This window comes from Phyllostomus hastatus, unplaced genomic scaffold, assembly GCF_019186645.2.
Source record: "Phyllostomus hastatus isolate PE091 unplaced genomic scaffold, TTU_PhHast_1.1 phas_contig_58, whole genome shotgun sequence".
Classification (NCBI taxonomy): domain Eukaryota; kingdom Metazoa; phylum Chordata; class Mammalia; order Chiroptera; family Phyllostomidae; genus Phyllostomus; species Phyllostomus hastatus.
The window spans coordinates 10,761,838-10,783,949 of record NW_025333916.1 but is presented as its reverse complement, the minus strand read 5'-3'; the positions used below and the strand labels follow the sequence as shown (position 1 = coordinate 10,783,949).

The following is a 22,112-nucleotide window of genomic DNA, read 5'->3' as shown; positions in this document are numbered from 1 at the left end:
AATGTTGGAAGTAGTTCAGAAGTGTTAGAGTTCTATAAATAACACACATTTGACAAATACACATGAAAAAAATTAGCTATCCTACTGAATTAGCTAAACACACTGAATCACATTAAAATATGAAAAGTCCACAAAGCACAATTGCATCACATATTCACTGCTGGCACTGTATTTATCTATGTTTAGAAATGGTCTCAAACATCACTCAACTGGGCAACTTTCCTGTGTTTCCTATAGTCTTACCTTAGAAGCAAGCAGCACGTTAGAATGGTATTTCCCATGCATGTGCAAGACCCCACAGAGACAAACAGGCTTCCTCTGTCACAGGAAAGCCAACAGAAAAGCCAACCCATGAATCCACAGCAAATGCAAATGGGACAATTTCCTTTCTTTCATTTAGCTGAGGCCGGTGGCACTATCGGCTTACAAGACTATGCCTGCCTAAGCGGTTATTCACGCTAAGGTGGAAGGTCAGGGTGAACAGATTAGCGTGTGGTGACAAGGCGGGCAAGACAAGAACGTCTCCTGATCCTGATTTCAAAATACAAATAACCAGGCAAGTAGAGAAACATCGCTGGAGAAAAGCCTCCTCAGAAAGACAAGGAAGAGTTCCTGATGAACCAAACTCAGAAGAGTTCCTCCATACCACAACCCCACATTTCACAACTGTGAAATGAGGGGTGTTTTAAAAAAGGCAGAGCAAGGATTTTTTTTTAATACTCAAAACATTGTGGGAAATATTTTGCTGGAAAAAAACTTACTGTGTAGATGTCAAATATATATATAATAGTTGATAAAATGCCACTAAATATAATTTCCTTTTTGAAATAGGCAAGGTAATGTATATGGAAACAAGTGTAAATTTTAATACAATTAAAATATTTCCTTGTTTCTGTAAAAACGAACATTTCTTCAAGGGTTGCCTTTTGAACATTCCTACAATGCAAAGTTTTATATTATTAAGTATATATGCAGAATAATATGTAGTGATGATGTGACTCTTTTCCTGAAGTAAAATGTGTCATAGAACATATGGCCTAGAACATTTGATTATGATTCACCACATTTGAAGGCTGTCAGTAAAAATTCAAAGAGTTAGGAAGGTCAATAACAGTTATGTAGTTGTTTTCTTGGCATAACTATTTCTCAAACCTGATTTTTATGCAGAAATTATATTGTAAGGTTGGTTTCAAGCATTAATTTGTAAGAAGCCTAGAGAGGCTGGAAAAGAGATTACGTAACTTCAAGTAATCTGTAAAATTGTTTTGTATGTATATGAAGAAATGATTACAATAACTAACCTACATGTAGTAGAATTTCAAGTTATGCTGAAAACTTTCATTATGTACAATCAACCATAAGCTTAAAATAATTCCAGCAGGCTTGCCGCTACTTCTTTCCACATGAAAGAAGCATTCTTGGAAAATGACAGAGTTCCGTAGAAACAATCAGTAATTTAAAAAAAAAAGAAAGAAAAAGAAATGCTCTACCATAGTTACACTCTCTAGAGTTTCAGTCGTCTGCATTGTTTTTCTTTATGCCAACCTAAGTATAAGAAAAATAAAATCAGGCTGCTTACTAAAAAGGGGAACTTCATTATGGCAGGCTTCTGTTCACTTTGAGTTTGGCACAAGCAGACAGATGAAGACAAAGTGGCGTGAGACCCAAGTAGAGAAGAATTTCTTGTGAACAGATGCTAAAGATCCTTCTCCCACTGGCTCTCATTTATAAATAAGTTCCCTGGAGTGATACACACCTCCTCTCTCTCTGCCCCCTCTTCCCTCCCTCTCTCTTTCTTGCTCCCATCCTCCCTCCCTCCTGCCCTCCCTCCATCTCTCCTTCCCTCCTACAAATCCCTCCCAGTAACACAGAAGAGTCTTGACAGAATGGCAGGAAACACGCACAGACTGGTCAGGGAAGGATATGATGTCAGCAACCACGAACAATAAAAGGTGTAAAGGTGCTTCCTTCCCTAAACTGTTCCAGAAGTGTAAAATGGGAACCAAAACTCTTCACTTCCTTCTCTGAGCAGAACTGTCTGAGTGCACTGGGCTGCACACCCCACACAGAGAGGCCTTTGAGAGGTTCAGATAAGGGACACTGAGTGAAATCCAGACGTGGGGACAACATTTTTAATTTCTATTTTTAAAACACCTGAGAAAAATCCATGTTAGCTCTAGGTTAGTATTTTTGGCTGACTGGTTTAAGAAATAGAAAATTAGAAAACTAACAAGTTCACTTTGGTGCAGAAGCTGTATCTCAATTACCATTAATCTATCATGAGTCAGAAAAATCGAAACAGTTAATTTGGCCACATAAACTTAATTTACCCTTCGAGGAAAATGAACAATTTTATACAGGCAAAGAGCCAAATGGATATATTATATTTTTGGTCAAAATAGACACACAACAATTGTCCAAAAAATCAATGTTGGTAAAATTAAGTGATTACCTCTTTGTCCCCATAGTTAATAAAAGGACATATACTGGGTGGGTAGAAGAGGTTCCTATGGTATTGAAGCCTACAAAATTCTTTTTAAAAAAACATACTAAGAACCGAAGTAACTAACATAAACTTTCAGTATATAGTGAAACTATTTTAATCGCATCACTATTAGGTTCTTTCTAACATGGAAATAGCAGTCTACCATAAGGTTTCTGTAGGAAGAAAACCACATATCAAGTGATCTGAGTCATCTTCAGATTTCAATCATCTTCCCACAACACTTTGATTTAGAAATTAAACATAACCTTCAGTTATGTGTTTTGATCTTAGAGTGAAACTGCCATGCCACATTAAAAGATGTGGGAAGAAATTAATTCTCTCCTGCTAAACTTATCAGTGCAAAGCATGTATTTTGCTATAATAAGCACAATGCAGTCGCTTAAATAAACACAGCTTATGAAAAATGATAGAACATTAGAATATGTGATGTCAATTTTCAAAGAAAGAACTCTGGTTTTATTTTACACATATTGGCAAATAACTTTTTCATTGACTCACATAATGCTTTGTGAAAACTCAAGGCTGGAAACCAAACACACTATATCACAAAAGAAATTATGGTGTTAAGTAAATACAAGCTGGATACTTAATAAGGGACAAAAATGATCATAAGCCCAGTTGCTGCAAGCCTGGTATTACTGATTCAAACAATTAAATGAATCATTATTACTTTAAGTGCAAAACATTGCTCATTATGGTGCATCTAGATACATTTAACTTTCTACTTTATGTTAGATGTGAGACATCTAATTATATTTTGGTTAAAAGGAACAAGTAGAACTTTTACTTTTTTTTCTTAGAGGTATTCTGAACTTCAAAAGATATAATAACTCTTCTTCTACTTGTTAGTTGACTACATGATGTCTTATGAGTTGGGAAATATTTACTTGGTCCCGAAAGTTACTCCTTATCTCTTTAAGCTTAACATGCACTATACCGAATATCACATTACCTGGGCTAAGAACGCAACCTGAGTTCATTTTAAAGACGCACAGCCAAGACTCATCATCCTAAGGGGGATAAAAGAGCAGCCATTCTTTCTTGCTGGATAAATACCATCATTCCATCAAGTTACTTTCTTTGTCATTGGAATCAGGGTAGATAGAACTTGATGAATTCTGAGTCATTCTCGAGTTTCAGTAACATAATATCAGACATACAAGTAACAAATAATGTTGACAGTCTTTCCTGCCACCTGCCACACTCCTTTCTACCACAGGGCCTTTGCACGTGCAATTCCCTCTGCCCAGGATACTCCTCCTTCCCCTCTGTGCCTCCACAACTCCTTCCCTTCCTTTCTGTTTCACCTCCTCCGGAAGCACTGCCCGCCCTCGCAATCACATCAAATTCCCATGAAAGGATTCACAGCACCATTGCTCCTCCTCTGGAGCTCTCCTCGCATTTGGAACTGCATGTTTGCCTGTCTTCCTCAAAATCTGTAGGCCAGATATGCATGCAGTAGGATGGTCCTATTAGCAGCATACTATTAGTTAATTAATGAATTAAAGATTTTTATTTCAAATGAATATTTTCTGCAGTCAGTATTTTTAATGACTGCTACTTAAGAACATTTTCATATTTTTTCATACAAAAGCACACTGATAACTGATAACCTGATAATTAATCCTTTGTATATTTATATAGCATCTCATATATGAAATAAGAAGTGGAAGTGGAATGGATTTTGAAGTCAGGAAGCTCAGGGTTTGAGAACTCTGGCTCGGTACTTAGAAGCTGAGTGACTACATGGTGAAGATTTACTTTCTTGGAACCCTGTTTCCTTGCCCTACAAAAAGTTGGGAACGCACCTCTTCATTTGCAGCATGGTTATGGTCATTAACTCTGGTACTATAGATGAAGTGCTGGGTACATGGTGGTACTGGGAACCTAGCCTACTAGTTGTAAGACTGCTTCCGTGTGAGATGTAAATTCGGTCTCATCACACAGTGACTATCAAGTGAACCAGAGTCCGTGCATACAGCATGAAGACTTCTCTCTGCAGAGCTAACGATGAAAAGCTTCTAACAGGTAATGCTTCATTTATCCTTTAACAATGATCACTCTATGAAGAAAAAATTTAGAAGGTTACAAAAATTAAGAAGTTTCTCTTAAGTATCAGTCATGGAAGAGCTTCAGGCTGCAAAAGTAGAAATAACTAGGGAAATATATCAATTTTCCCAATGACCACAGCTGCTGAAAACTCTACATTAATGCTTCTAGTCCTACTTTAATATCTTTCCCCAAGGACAAAAGGAGATGAAATGTATGTCAGAAATATAATAAGGCTAAAAACGAACTCGTTTTGAAAACCCCTGCAATTAATATAATAAGTGGGCCTAACCTTCCATTAACACCGGCATAAATGATTTTATTTACACAGTTCTAGAATCCAGGAGGCAAATATCTTGAAACAACGGTATTGCATTGTAAACAATTTAATAAACAGGAAGGAGGCATAGCTTCCCAGTATGTCATGACGTTCCATGGTATATTTTGTCTTTGGTATTTTTTTCACACTGCAGCTTAAACAGCATTCTCCAATCCTCATTCCAAAATAAACTCCAAATGGTCTAAATATGTCAAGGGCCTTGTGCTATTTAACCACACTGCAGTTTTTAGTCTTCCCACATCATATTAAGTAATTAATTCAGGGTTTTATCATGTCTTTGATTTCCTAATTTCTCATGATAGGGCAGTTACGACGTTTTCTTTCAAGGGCCACTTAGTGATGTGCCGGGGCTTACCATACAGGTAAATTCTACACTGTCCTCATCACTAAGCAAGAGCTAGTATTTAGCATCTTAGAATATATCCTGTTCCCCAGCTGGAGCCCCTCAATAAGCACATGCAGCTGGATTTTTTGTTGCAGTTATTGAACAAAACAAGTTAAGCACTGTACAACACCAATATCAGTGAAACGGAATTGTCAGCCTTCAAAGCAAGCTAGGCTTTAAGTGGGCGATGTTGCTATTATACATTTTCCTCTTATTACGACAAAAACCTGAATTCCCAGTCATCTCTTGATCCTGTCAGAAAATAATCTTATGTTCATTATTTTCTTAATCTTTATTTAATATATCATATTTCATTATCAAAATGGAAATACTCTAAACTTTTTTCTCACAAGTCTGTATGTACTGGACACCACTTTCAGCCTCACTAATATATTTGTGCATGTGTGTGCACAGAGAGAACATTTTCCTGCAAAACTGCAGCAAATGGAAAAAAACATTTTAGTTTTTTACGCTGTATCGATGAAACAGTTAGAGTCCATTTTAAGATACCTGAGTAGTCCTGAGTATTATTACCAGTAAATAATCACATTATTAAGTTTGTGATATGGCTAAAAGGACATTCTCAGTAAAGGCTTTGTTTTAATTCTGCATTCAAATATTATGTTAAGTGATTAAAATTATGTACTTAAAATAATTTGTCTTTTATTTACTTTTCCAATTCACTTAACACTTCAAGATGATCTGGACATGGGAAGAAGTACTGCAGTCCTGCCAACATCTTTGTGATACACGATGGAGAGAATGCTCAGTGAATCATCTGCTATTCACATTGAATGTCATTTATGTTAGTCTCCAGTGAGACTTTAGAAATTTAGAAAGTTTACATAAAGATCTTCCGTGCTAATATAGACAATATACAAAATACCATAGTAATATCTCTCAAAAGGAAGATATTTGATATTGCTATTCTACGTGGCTTAACACGAAACCCAGTGATTCATCAATTTTTCTATTTCTCTTCGTCTCTTTTATAGCATCCTAATCAACCTAATTAAGGCTTTGTTCATCTGAAACCTCTGATGGCAATTTGTTTAACTCTATCCCACTGTGGTCTTCTTATAAGGAGAATTAAATCTGATCTTCTGACAGCAATCATGAAATGATCCCAACTGGCCCCAATTAAGCCACATGGCTCATGGGTTTCCATACACAGAAGTGCCAAGTTCTCGGTTTCATTTACACATCATTCTTTACCTTGGTTTATTTTCTTAAAGCCAATTAAGTATGTGTCTTATCAAGTGGAACTAAATTTCCTTGTGTACACGAACTCAAGACACAGTGCGTCGAGTGACTCTGCAGTCCCACTGAAGTATCATGCAGGCCTCCTGAAGCCATTCTCCCTAGCTGTAATGCTATTAACAACAACAAAAAAAAACAGAAAAAAAAACCACACAACTTCCTATTTATTTACTCATGCTGAAATTGACCCACATGTATCTTCTCAAAATAATATACAAGTTTAAGCAGGTCTGGCTAACATAAATCAATAAAGACTTTAATTTGATATATTTACCATGATCTGTTATATAGTATCAGCATTTAGTTGAAGTTTAGTATTCCGTTTTTTTAAACATTTGACATGATTTATTTCTGACCCCCTAAAAGAGCAGTACCAAAGTAAGACTTTTGAAGTTAACCTTTCTTACCTTGAATTTCTGCTCTAATTTTTTCACATATGCTCAATTGTAAGTCCTGTAATGACGTTCCCAGGCCTTCCTCTGAGCACAGGTAGCCTCAGGATTTAGAGCTCATTGATTGTGTGCCACTCCAGGGAAATGGCTGATTAAAAACAGCCTCACGAGGAGGAGTGGCTCTCCTGTTCACATCCGGCTCATCTTATTTTAAACTCTAATACCTGTATGGAAATATGACCCCCAGCTTTAACTGTGGAGTCTTGCCGTTTACAGAGTCCTTTACCTTAGACGCCAAGGCAGAAGCACAGCTACATCAATCCCGATATGACTTCTGTTTGACACAGTTTCTGCAGGCCTTCGTCAATGACCCTGACTACTTTCCTGTGAATTGCAACAAATACACTGTATTTTCTCATATCTATTCTAATTTTAACTATCACTGATCATCTGTTGGTATCTAATGCTGGCTATCTGTCATAGTTCTTAGAGCAGATGGATTAGAACATATCTGTTCATTCTAACCATACATTAAAAACTGACATTAGGATAGAGAACTTGAATAGATGCTATGCATCTTATGGGACATTAACCTCGATGGAACATGTAATTCTTCTTATCACTTGACCAACAGATGTAATCGTAAAGAAAAAATGCAACGGAATCTTTAACATGCTGATGTTCGGCAACACGTAGAAGAAACAGTACCTGCATTGTCTTCACGGGAGAGAAATACATACTCAATCATCTCAATAAGTAACTGTTCTCAACAGAGGGAAATTAAAAATACTTATTATAAAAGGCTGATGATTTAGAAAATATATACCAACCTCACAACTGACTGACTTTTAAGAAATGTAGAATAAATGCACAGAAATTTTAGTAAGGTAAAACAGATGCTGGGGTGTTGTATTATGAAATATTTCTCACTGTATTATAGTAATCTCCAATAAGATTTGATGTTAATTTTAGAGCATGCTTCTGCTAAAAAGGGCAAACCCTGCAACAGATTTAGTACAAAGAAGCTGAAAATATCCTGTGGAAAAAAAATCTGTAGTGAAATCAGCCAGCCCAAATCCTGCCATTACTCAGCACTGCAGTGACGTGCGGATGTTTGTAGTGGTTTGAGGAACCAGCAGGGGTGGAAACTCTACACACTCGACTCCAACATGATTGCAATTGAACCTCATCAAAGTAAGAGCTCATAATTTGTCACAGAAAACAGCCAATTAACATATGTTAGAAAAAGGCTTCATAAAGATAATATATGATTAAAGACCCAGTGCAGCTGTTGGAAATCAAAACTAGGCATTTGAAAAAGAAATCTTAGTCTGAGCTTCCGTATGGTTAAACTGATAATGGCTACTATGATTTTTTTTAAGTAGAAAAATATAATTACAGTGCTTCTTATAAGTTTGGGGTTATGGCAAAGGAGAACTGGGTACTTGTGGCACTATTTACTATGCCTTACTTAGTTCTATAAATAGTTGAAGCCCTTGCCAAAACTCTGTAGTTACTTTGTTATAGTGCTATTTTAAAACACAGACCTTCATTGTGAGCTAAATGGCCTTCAGGATGCACTTTGTAGTTATAGCATTCCTCTCAAAACTATATCCTCCCTTTATCTGTGCATAATTCCAGAACAAGAGGACTCTACATGCCTGCCCCGGTCACTGTAAAACACGCTAGGGCTGTGTACCACAGGGCTTTAATGCTTCAGAACTTTTGTCAGGGTTGGTGGTCAGGAAGGGTGAGAGTTAAATGTCAGAAATGAGACTAAGGTGCATGTGTGCTGTGCAGGTCCTGCAGGCTGCCTGCCACAGCTTTGAAACTGATGAACTACAGGTAACCGTGTGTACTTGGTCTATTTGCATCGCAGGTTTTAAACTAAACTTCAGCTTGGACCACATAGGCAAACAAATCCTGGCTAAATTGACTTCACTGAACACCATGAGCCAAAATCATGATTTTGAATATTACAGCTTAACAATGAAAAAGTTTAGTCATTAGTCACAGAGACATAAAAGTGTCAAATGTGATAGTAAGTGCCAGGGACACCACTGTGAACAAAACAAAGGTCTTCACGAAACACATTTTAAAGAGGCAATAAACAAGCACATTAATATGAGGACTTCAGAGGAGTGCCATAAAGGAAACACCACAGTAGAACAGGTTCGGGGGTAACTGAACGGGCAAGGGCAGAGATGGACAGTGCTGGCAGGGAAGGTTATTTGAGAAGACGACATGCAAGCCAAGATCTGAACCACAGATGGAACCAGGCAGCACTGGGAGGGTGAATACTCCAGCACTCAGTCACTGGTGGTACAAGTTTAGCTAATTCATAATTTCCTAAACCTCGGTTTCCTCTTCTATAGAATGGGAATAGCAACACATATATTCTACGATGAGGTTGTGAAGCTCAAATAAAAAAAAACCCGAGCCACATTCATTTGTGAAAATTCACCGTGTAAACCTGTTTTCTTTACCTTCGTATTATATAATTTTATAAAAATTACAAATGCTTTAAAGCTCAGAGGGTATAATATAATGAGGATATAATAATGTAAAGGTTTATAAATTGATATTAATTGAATCCAAAGGTGTGTCTGCCCTGAAAATGTGGATTATTTTATTAAAACAATTCCCACTAGTTGAAAGAAGTTCATTTTGCAATGCTGAATGTAAATACAACCATAGATAATCTGACAAATACAATACAAATTTTCTGCAAATGTGAAATATAGAATAATATTTTTAAATGTGCTTTGTACTTTTTAGCTCTTACAAATAAATAATTTTCTAATATTACTAATGTAATTGAGTCACTGGGTTAGGTTGATGAATTTTCTCTATCGCAGGAACCAGCTCCCGAGCAATCAACACAGTTTGATTAAGATCTCTGCAATGTTTGAAAACCCCAGTGTCTCTCACTGTATGGGAAATAGTCACACATCTTTGGACATACCCATCTAATGAGAGTAGGCTATCTAGCCTCAAGCCAAAGAGATTAATTTCCAACTTAGAATGAATAGACAATTGAATCATCAAATATTTTTTAAATTAAACTATTTTTAAGAGAATACAAAATTTAAGAATTATGAATATTTATATAGAAAATTAGAGTACAGGACAATACACACTTTAATTTGACAAGTTGTAAAATGGAAATGTCCAGTGAAAAACCACAGTATTTTAAGTAAGGGAAGGGGGTCAAAGTTTCCTATGCAAAATAACATTAGTTAAGAAATAATGGGTATGCATTTTCAATTTTCCCTCGCCTGCCGTTTTTTGGGGGGGAGTGGTATAAATTTGACCCTTTATTTCATCATTTTCTTTTTATTTACTATCTGGTGAACATAATTTGTCAGGTTTAAAATAGAGTAAGCTGTATAATTTACAAAACCTATATTAACACTAATCTACTTTCATTTGCAATTGATGAAAGGCCCTGAAAAAGAATCATAAATTAGAAAAGTTTTTTTTTTAATCAAACCTGTCCTCTCTCCATTCTGAAATGAATCATGGGACAGATATCTATTCTAATAAAATATCCGCATAGTGTTTGGTTTTACTCTCAATGCTAACCAATATTTCACACTGCATACTCACCCCTCCCTAGCTTACAAAATGACCTTCGGAGGCTCTTCCTTTCTCTTCCAAAACCTAGTCATAACTGCATACAAAGCAGGCATGGAAATACAAGTTTCTTCTATTTGTATTATTTCCAACTCCATTTTTTTTCATTTCATCACCTCTCTTTATCTGTTTTTCCACATGTTTAGAACTGAAGGGATATGGAAAGTGAAACTGTCACAGAGCTAGGACTGGAGGTGTTTTCAGATGAACAGAATGTTTCCTCCATTGGATCCAGGCAGGGCGGCACAAGGCTGAAGGCTGGAGGAAGGCTCCTTATCTGAGTCTGTCTACACATTCTGTCCCAGGCTATTTTCAAGGATAGCCCAAGGCATCCTTGGTAGACAATATAATACTACATAAAGAGTAATACAGCACCTTCCCTGTAAAGAAGACCATGCTACTATGGAACAGAAATTACTGAACCAGACAGTTTTTAATCCTGATTTTCTAAAACCTAGTATTCAAAAGAAAGCACCCGTCCGTGGAAGTAGCTCATGATTCTCTTGAGAAATACCAAAGTGGATTCCACAGATCACTAGTTCTTAAGGATGCTAACAAACTACTTCCCTCCCTTCTCAACCCCCGCCCCCCACCCCCCACCCCAGCAAAGAACAGAGAATCAAAACAATTAGGAAAACTTTGGGTTTCTTTGCTGCAGAACTTTTCATAATCTTCCATATGCTGGATGCCAGAATCTGGATTATATTCAAATTTATCTGGGATATCCTTTAAAAAAAAACAGTAGCTTTAAAAAAGGAAAAAGCTTCTTCCCTCTGACTGCTGACTGCTGAATACACAGCACTGTCAAAATGCCCCTAATCACTTCAGTTCAGTGCCTGGCTCAAGCAAAATATAATAGTACTGTTGAATAATTGATCAAGTAACAAAAAAGTATTCTTTTAGCTTTACAAGAAAACACAAACATGATATCAGGTGCAGAAAATTGCTGCTGTTTTGAAGTAAAAATAGTAATAAAATATTTAGCATTTTTGTACAATTTGTTTCCAAAGCCCAAGGCACCAAGCAGTGGTAGAGTGCAGGGGAAAGAAAGCTGTGTTTGGAATCAGGCTCTTGTTTGGATTCTGCCACCCACAGGCTGCATGTCTCTGAGCCAGTCAACTCCTCTGAGTCTCATTTTCCTCAGACATAATGGGAGTGGGGTTCAACTTCTAAAGGGCCCTTTCAAGTTGCTAAGTGATATAAATTCAATAAAGGTGTAAGGCAAAATGAGGTTAAAATGCTTCTCCAAAGGATATAGTCCTAGAAAAACAATAAGCTGACAAAGATGTTAAAAAGGCTAGAAAAATATAATTTTTCCCATATTTTTTTGCATTGAAGAATTGGTTTATTTCATCTTCAAACAATTCAAGCAATTAAGACCAAGGTTACATTATGAACTTTGGACCACTAATCATATTTAGAATTTTAATGAATAATGGCTACAAATTATAAAATACTGTGGCACTAAAAGCTTTACATATATTAACTCTAATCTTCTTAAAAGCCTATGAGGAAGGCACTATCATCATCTCCATTTTTCAGAAAAGAATGAGGACAGAGAGGTTAAGTTATTTGTCCAGGGTCACACAGCTCATATTAGAGCTATACTTTAAATCTCTATTATAAGTCCAGTCCCAGACTCGAACTTGAACAATATACTCTGCTACTTCTCCATCCTGCAAGGTAATATTGAAGAGAGGACTTCAAAGTTAAAATTGTATTCAGAGAATGTGATGTTCAGAGGGACTTAGTGGAGTCTAAGAAGGACTTTTAAAGTTTGTCTTCTTTAATTCATCTCACATTCCTATTCTTGATGGCAAAAAGGAGTTTACTTCATTGTGCTAGTAAAGGAATACAGCAAAACTTGAGTTAGATATCACGCATTAGAATATCAGCATTTATTGGCTGATTGGCACCAGCAGCGTGTCCTCCAGATTTCTACAAATGAACATGGTTGCTCGTAAGAAAAACCAGGTGAGTGTTTATGAGTCAGCACATACTCATTATGACTTCTGGGAAAAACCATCAAAACAGGTGTCTTCCTGAGGATGGGTCAGAGAGTCAATTTCATTTTTGGTAAAGTTGAGTTTTACACAGATAATTACAGATATCCTGTCTCCAGGCTTGAGGCAGTTATCTGGCTCTCCTTCAAAGCACCTCAGTCGGTTTCTAACCCAGACCTCAGCAACAGCAACCATGGTATTGCCCCGGTCATTATCTCCTCCACCCCTTTCTGTTCCTCCTCTTGTTCCTCCTCCTCTTTGGGTTCTCACTCTTCCTTCTCCTTCATCTCCTCAAATTATGGTCTACTACAATATTTTTCTATATGCAGTGGAATTTCCACTTCAGAATTTTATACATTTACTTACTTCTTTAGAATTCTCTGTGTTTGAGACCTCTGGGTATAACTGTGCAATTTGAGCTCTTCAAATATATTGTTTTAGAAATAATTTTATGGCTATCAGCTTTATAAGACACACACCTAATAAAATATACTAATTATATAAAAATAGTTGACATAATTGGCAATATAATTATTGAAGAAAAATCACGTACTTTGGTGTATGATAGACATCCACACCAGTTTTTTTCACAAAGTATGGTACAGCCTCACTCTAACAGAACCTAGAGTGTGAGGAAGTAATAGTTTGTATATTTTAAGCATATATCAGACTTTTCTCCTATGTTCATAGGCAGAACACAGTGGTACAGATATAGGCACATATACTCTCATTTATGTATTTATATATGTTATTACACCAGCTGATGAGTACACAGTGGGTCAGAGCCAGTCAAAAATTCCGTGATCAACAATGAACATGACACCCAAGCCTGAACACAGTCTGGGAGGCCGGGCCGTTGGCTGTGCAAAGTGAAAGCTCAAAATGGCTGCTCCTATAGCCCACGCACTCTAAAAGAGTTTTTGGCGAACAGGAAGTCTCTAAAATTTCTAATTCAGTAAAAAATGATTTGTTGACAAATACTGCCTTTCACAGCAAAGAAACCTTTGGAATCACTTTTATATCAGTGATTAAATAGTCAATCATGTCAGTGACTCAATAGTCAGTGTCACTCATGCTTGGCGATGGATCCAGTGATTAAAGTGTTCTGAGAAGTGTAGGGGGTGACATTTCTTTTAGATGCCAGAGAAATGGACATTGCCATTAACTAATACCTAGTTAACACACCTAGTCATTATTGAGCCACATTCCTGAGATTCTAAAATTCAAAATTATCTTAAAATGTCTATCTGTTATATTCTATGAACTGGAAAACAATGACTCTAGCATAGTCACTGTTAAGATCTTTTGAAAATAAGTTGTTAAGATGAATATTTAATAAATGTCTCCCTAAACTGATTATGGAGAATTTCAGAATGAACTTGGAAATTTCACTTGCCTCAACCTGGATCTTTATGAGATCCACTTAAAAATTTATCTAAATTTTGCAACAAGAGAAAAAAGTAAAACTTTTTTGGAAATATGTATCTGTATTTCCATTCACCAAGGTAAGGGCAGAAGTGCCTGATAGTAATACTGGCAGGGCCATGCAAGGTCATGTCATTTTTCCCTCCTTCAGATAATACCATGCTCAAATTATTTCACAAAGATTCCACCTCTACTATTTTTAAGGCCTCCCGGAAAAGGAGCAACATAACCTTCCTCAGTAACCTCACTCAGGAAATTCTTACTTATAGCTAATCCCTCACAGAATACTTTATGTCCAGTGTTCTTGCTCTTTGTACAGAGAACATTTGGTGATCATGGCCTCACTTCATATACTTGAAGATTGTGTACTGAATCATACCTACTCTTGTTATTCTTTACTTGCTTTACTTTCTATTTTCCGCATCTTTGAAGCTCTTCATTTCAAGTCATATCTGCTGTGGAGTCCCCAAAAATACATAATATTCAAAAGAGGCTCTTTTGCCTGTTCTTATCAAATATATACTTTTAATTATCCACCCATTGCATAAAAATTTTAAATGTTTATCTTCTCATTTGTTTTCAATTTTGCATTTTTTCCCTTGTCAGATTTGTTTCTAGCCAACTCTTCTATGCTTTGTATTTAAAGCTTTCATTTCTCCTCAGCTTCATGATTTCTGACCCCTTCTCCAGTTTACCAAGGTCAAGGTCATGCTAAGTTCTGATCCTGTCTTTCAAGGGCCAGACTTTGCACACGCTCTTTACACAAGACTGAGTGGCATTTTAAAATTTAATGAATAAATTATTCATTTCACTATCCCTTTAGCAACCATTCAAATCTGTGTGGTTTAGAGAATATTTTCCCAATTTATGGATGAGGATATCTTACAAAACAAAACCTGAAGCCTTGAAAAGTTGAGATTATCCCTTCTTCCTCACACTCTAATTAAAGGTTTAAGTATTCTCATAAGACCAGTTTTTATGATGCTGTGTTGGTTCACACTCACACCCAGGGTGTTTCAGGATGTATAACCAATGTATTAACATATAACAAATCATTGTGATTTTTCTTGTGTGTATTTAGGGATGCACATAAGAGAGTTACTAACTGCAGTTCCCTGCATCATCCTTCATTTTCCTTTAAAAATGTCACCGATAGTCACTTTCCAGTCTTCATTCAAAAATTCTTGTGATAGCGGTAACATTAAATGAACATGTCCCAGAAATATTATTTCTATTATTTCAATTGGATCTTATACCTGGATACCATAAATTTGTGCTATCATGATTACACTTCATATTATATTTCTGTTCAGAAAAAAAACCCAGTCACAGAAAACTATGGAACTTGCCCAACTTCACATTGCAAATAAGTAGCAAAACAGTTTTTTTTTAATATTTTTAAAATTTATTTTTAAGAGGGAAGGGAGGGAGAAAAAGAGAGAGAGAGAAACATCAATGTACGGTTGCTGGGGGTCATGGCCTGCAATCCAGGCATGTGCCCTGACTGGGAATCGAACCTAAAACTGGGTTTTGAGATAAGGGAACTTGCCTCCATATTTCAAACTCTCACCCCTCTGCTGTACAGCCACATGTGTTAGGAGGCCTTACAATAGTCTAAGGAAATATTTTCATCTTCATCGTCTAGTTTTAAAATTTATGTCAAAGTGCTAAATCAACTGACAGTGAGATGTATCAAATTTAATACATCCATGATCTGAGCTTTTATGTAAAAATAAATCTAGAAGTTTGATTTTTTACTAGAAAGGGTGTTTCATGTTGTTTGTTTGACTTCTCCACTTCATCCTCAAAAAATTGGCTTAAAATGGCGCTATTTATAGTTTCAATATTGTACACCAAAATACTAAGTAACTTTCTTCTCTGATTTAATTTTATCTCAATGTGCTTCTACTTACAGGTATTTCAAGAACAACTCTTTCCCAATGGTTAAGATTTTAAATCATGTTATAGACTCCATCAACCATTTACCTGTAATTTACAGCTAGGGATAAGATGCCTCTAATTTTTCCATTTGCTATATGGCTTAGTATTGTAAACATAATAAGGAATTCTTATTATATAGATTGGCTTGACATTGAATTAAAAATAGATGTTGCCAAGGGTTAAATTTACAGGTGAGTTGATGAGAAATGCAGTATGCTCTAATTTACTGAACATGTCTTACCTAATAAATTTCTATGTCCTTCTTCTCAAATGATTCTTAAGGGTTCTATACATAAAAATAATTCACCTTATGCACTTATAATGACCCATTAATTGAAAGCAGCTAATACTCTGTTTATACATTCATACATGTGATTTGCAAAAATGTTTTTTTTTAAACTAGATTTTTTTAAAGATTTTATTTATTTATTTTTAGAGAGGGAAGGGAGGGAGATAGAGAGAGAGAGAAACATCAATGTGCGGTTGCTGGGGGTCATGGTCTGCAACCCAGGCATGTGCCCTGACTGGGAATTGAACCTGCGACACTCAAAAATGTTAATGACCAGTGAACAGTTAATTTGCTTGAATTCCAGAAATTAACTAATTTGGACTGCTTGTAAAAGTTTAAACTAAAATGCACATTACAAATGATGAACACAGACCGGAACTGTCATAGCCCCAGTGTCAATGGCTCCTATAAATGCTGTTGTTAACAGCTGGTTCGAATTGCAAAAATCCCCAGAACTGTTCAGGAAGAGATAGTTTTTTAAAATGGATCCATATTATGGGAAAAATGCTCTTCTTCTATAGTCGTTGTTCATTTCCTGTATTGCAATATGATGCAAAAGCAACTCTAAGAAATTACGACCTGCATAGGGTGTTTTTTACTAAGGCAAAACTCCATTACATGAAATGTCTTTCTTAAAGGCATTTCAGTACATATATTACTAAATATGAGATTGCAATGGCAGTAGAATGTTTTTAAAAGATTATAACTTTACTATTTATCATGATCTTTTCTATTTGTTTACCTGAATTTTCTAGGCACCTCAGTTCCCTTTTCGTGTGACAAACTCAGCTGATATAGGAAATGAGCAATGATGCATTTGAATCTTTTACTGCAAAATCTAAGAAGGTGTGATAAAAATCATGTTTTCTCTTACATAACCTAAATAAATCCTAAATGGTAATAATAATTATGGAACTGAAGGTTTATAAAACATAAAACAATTTTCTTCAACATTGTATTTTCAGCCTACATCTTCTCTCTATATGCTTTCTGCTTTTTAGAACTTCTGAGCAGTAGAATGAAATTTGACCACAGATTTATGCCTGCAATAAAAATAAAATCGACTTCAACCCTTTATGAAAGTGTTACCAAATATATAGCAGTCTCCTGTGATGACAGAAAAATGATAGCAACAATGCGTTGGAGTGAACTGTCATTTGAGAGAGCAAAGGTAAAAAAGAAAATCATTAAGGGAAGATTTTAGAATATTTTTGTTAGGAAAAAAGAAAATTAAGTGGTAAAGTTCCAAAGAGAACTTAACATGGTAGAAATATCATTCAAATAGTTTATCCCTGCAAGGAGATTACCTGTAACGCTGCCAAGGTCACTGCCAAGTTGTATTAATGGCCATGTTCAGTATATGTCAGTCACATGAGTAAGAGCTGCCTTCTTCTTCTTTTTCTACTGCATAATGACCTACCTCTTAATGCACACTGACAAATTGAGGTGAGTGAATATGTTTTTCCAAAATATAGATGGAAGAGTTCCATTCCACCACTCTTCTATTTTAATTGTACCAAACATGTGGAATGTTAAGTCTGGCAGGAAAGAGGTTTTAAATATTCTTTTCTGAAAATTGAAGCATTTTTGAAATTGGCACTTTGAATCTTAAAGGAAATTAGTTGTGGCTGCATTGTGAATTTTCTTTCAAGTGCACATTTGCTTGTATTGCTGCAAAAGCACAGAATATTTTTTAAATGTTGGAATACTATTTTTTAATCTAGAAAATGTCATTGGAACACAGAGTTAGTAACAGAATGATTTAGCAATCAATAGTTAAGCTCTATTGCAGATCTGTAATTTTCATGTATCAATATTATTCATCATTTACAGAAGAAATGTGAGAGTTTAGGCATATTGGCTTCTGAATATACATCTACTGACTAGAGTATAGCAGACATATTTATGTACTTAGAGTAAAAACAGATTAACACATCTCCTTTACAGGGTTTATATTTAAATAGAATAAATCACACCTTTAAAGAATAAATGATATTCTAGTATAAGACTCATTCATAAAAGACAACTCTATTAAAATGTACCACTATAGTTCTAGAATACCAATTTAGTCTTGGTTTTGAGATTAGCAATATATTCAAAGTATCGGGGGAATTAGCAATTTCAATTCTCAACTTGATATTAGAACTTGGCATTGAATTCTTTGTTTCCCTTATATACATTATTTCATCAAAACATTACTGAAATGATTGGGAAAGAAAGAAGACATGAAGAAGCACTCCACTGCTTATATATCAGCTGACCTGAACAATATTTTAAAACTATATATAGAAAAAGATAGAAAGAGCTGAGTACAGTGACAATTCTCCATGCTAACTTCCTCTATTACCACTTTTCCTTTTTTTACTTAGTAACTCATCCAGAAAACAATGGCATTAAAAAAAAGAGAGAATAGCTCCAGGACCTCTAGGTAGAATTTGGACAGGCTGATTAGATGTATAATTAGGAGCTTAGATCAGACACCAATCTATACCTTTCACATAAAACCAGTATTTCTATTTTATTTCATTTATAGTTACACATTTTTTTGGTAATGACTTGGGTCACAAATGCATTACAAAGGAGTTTCTCAAACTGGAAGTGGAATACAAAAAACTATTATCTAAATTACAAAATCAGATTCAAATATATTTATAAAGTACCTGAGTAAAAGTTGGCAATGCACTGAGTGCAAATAAATTCCATTCTGCAAATTTCTATCAATTATAACTAGTAATTGGTGAGTAACTGAAGTTCATATGTAATACATTAGCTGAGATTTATAATCTTGTTATTCAAACTTTTCCAAAGGTGATATAGAATAATTTGCTATTTTAAGAAATTCCCCAAAGACAAGTAGCAGAAAGAGATAATGGAGAGACTCTGTGTGATTTAAAAACCTAATAACAACCTGTATTTGGAAGTCGAAAGCTATAGTGGCTAAAAACAGTTTAGGAGAAAATAACAAACCTACTTCCAGAATGTGATTGGATGGGTACGATTTTCTAGTTATGTTCTGTCTCTTACTTGGTAGAACACTGGGAAACCTTCTGTGGATGAAAACCACTTCGTTAAGATAAAAATTCATGTTTTACTCATTTATATTTTTCCACATAGCAATAATAATAGGAAATATGCTAAGTGCTTTACATATATTATTTATTTTTGTTGTAATTATTTTAGTTATAAGGTAGATAAACTGAGATATATTTTGAAAACTGAAGCAGCGTAACTTCTCACTCCATGCTATCATCTAGTGGTTTGCAACTTGGGTAAGCACATAAAAAAACGTCATAAATTCATCCCTACCTCCACTAGCAAATGAGGTGCACTAATGTGAAAAAAATAAAATTCAGATTTTAGTAAAAAACTGACATACTTTAGGAATAAAAATTCTGTTTCTAGATGTCATTGTTCTGTGTGAAAGAGATGGTTAAGAGACTCCCTATATTAGTGAACTGGTGACTTAGAGTTCTAGGTGGCCATGTGGGAACATGTTGTTTTCTCAGATAGATACAAAAATTCTTCCATGTTGTAAAACATTTCTTAAAAGAATATGTTAGAGTCAAGCACTTTAAAGTGCAGTGGACCCTTGAACAAAGTGGGGGTCAGGGGCACCGACCACTCCCCAACTTCTCACATAGACAAAATGCACACGTAACTTTTGACTTCTCAAAAACTTCTTTCCTAAGAGCTTACTGCTTATCAGAAGCCTTTACTAATTACATAAACAGTTGATTAACACATATCTTATATATTACATGTATTATATATTATATTCATACAATAAGACAAGCCAGAGAAAATAAAATGTTATTAAAATCATAGGGAAGAGAAAATATATTTACAGTCATTTATTTAAAAAATCCATGTATAAATGGACCTGTGCAATTCAAACGTGTGTCGTTCAAGTGTCAACTGTATTTTTAATTTAGTTGTTTCTAAATTAGTTAATTTGAAAAACAATGTATTTGTAAATAGGCATGCTCCAACTGTCTAAATCTTAAGATTCACATATCAAAGGCCAACTACACATATTTTAGCTATTCTATTGAATTCTATGGAAAATCACTACAGTTTACTGTACAAGGATTGTGAAACCTGTTAGCTTTTAAAAAAGGACACAGAGACATGATAAAATACACTGAAAATGGATGTGCTATATGGCTAATGCAAATTTTTTTCTAAGGCTTGATTTAAAAATCTGAGCAAAAAGGAGAAAGGACTCAGGGACATGGACAACAGTGTGGTGATTGCCAGGGGAAGAGGGTACAAGGGGACTAAATGGTATGCCCCCAAAATACAATAAAGATTAAATTTAAAAAATCTGCAATAAAATTTTGAACAGATTTATCTATTGACTTGTGTCTAAATGTTTTAACTTTTTATCAGTGGGATTAATGATTGACTACTATTAAGTTTCAGTTTTCTCTGACGTTTCAGGAAGATAAATCTGCAAATTACTTTAGGAAATTATCTATTGTTAATCAACATTCTAGAACTCAGAAACCTCCAGAAATTATTAAATGTATTTCCTAGTTCTATTTTATTTTCTGAATTTTGATAGGAACTTATTTGAGCCAAACTGACAACATAGCCTGAGGGCAAGCTCTCAAATGCTTCCTCCCTAGTTCTATTTTAAATTTGTCAATATGAATTGAATCTATTAAAATCCCACAACAGTAATTTTTTAAAAACTTAGAAAAATAAAATCGAATAGTAAGGTTGCCATGAATAACTTTAGGATTTGTAGGATAATGTAGGAAATTATAACATCTGTTTCCTTAAGCCTTTCCCCAAAAAGCTGGAAAAAATATTTCAAATCAAACTTTCTTGCTTGTGAAAGTTAAAAAAGGTAATGATTACTGATCTTTGTTTTGTGTCATGTGCTGTTTTCTTTACATATATTAACTCATTTAATCCTCACAACAACATTGCTGTTGCATTATTATGTCCATTTTACACAGGAGGAAATGAGGCAAAGAGGGCTTCTCTTCCCAGAGGTGAGTGGTGGCTCTGGGGCTGGAATCTACACAGTGTGACTCTAGCCTCTGCCCTTTACATTGTGCTGAAAAGAATCCAATATTTTAATGAAAAGTGATGGCTGCTTTGGTTTAAGAACACAACTTATAAATGGTAACTGACAAAGTAGATGAGAGAACGGAAGAATTTAGAGTCGGAGCAGATCTTAGGAGCCCACTGCTCTTCGGGGCCACCAGAATGCCCTTCAGTTTGCCATGGAAGAGAGTAAAGCTTCCAGGCCTCACGTACTTGCTCTGACTTTGGTGACCCCTGTGACATACACACACACACATTCATATGTGTGTGTCGGTATGTATGTGTGCATATATATAACATATAATACTAAAACTATAGTATACAATGAATTTTTAATAAAGAATATATTTTTTTAATGAACTTGGCTTTGTTTCATTATTAGAATAATGCTAAGACTTGGCTTTGTCTTCTAGTAAACATTCACACATTTTGATATCAACCAAACCAACCTGTCTTAACAATATTGGATATAGATTTAGCGAATTCACTCAGCTTTGGCTCATTTTTCTACTAAGTTCTGGCTTCTACATGCTACCAATGTTAATAATTTCACATTCTGGTTGACCAGCCAGCTACCTTAGGGTGTAAAAATTCAATATTTACTAAAGTACACTTCTCTCCCTTATGTTTTAAATTAACATAATCATTTATACACTCATAATCATGTGAATAGACTATAATACTTATCCTAGGTACTTGAAATTATAAAATCTTTTCAGCATCTCAAAAAACTAATGGATTCTAACTACAACATACTATTATTATTATTGATATTATTGTTTGAAGCTTTAAAATGCGACCAATACAATCAAACTCAATCTATAAATGCTT

The 22,112-nt window shown here is 35.2% G+C and overlaps 1 protein-coding gene across 17 annotated transcripts in view; it reads right to left on the bottom strand.

Annotated features, from left to right (window-relative positions):
* The window catches only part of MEF2C (myocyte enhancer factor 2C), a 161,730-nt gene that overhangs the window by 90,618 nt on the left and 49,000 nt on the right, over positions 1-22,112 (bottom strand). Inside the window, exon 1 of one of the 17 annotated variants that reach the window (XM_045847778.1) lies at positions 244-395. The exons of 15 other annotated variants lie outside the window; for them this stretch is intronic. The gene's annotated coding sequence lies outside the window, so the exon portion shown is untranslated. Of the gene's footprint in view, positions 1-243; positions 396-22,112 lie in introns of those variants that run through there. One more of the 17 variants, XM_045847779.1, reaches the window with a different exon arrangement.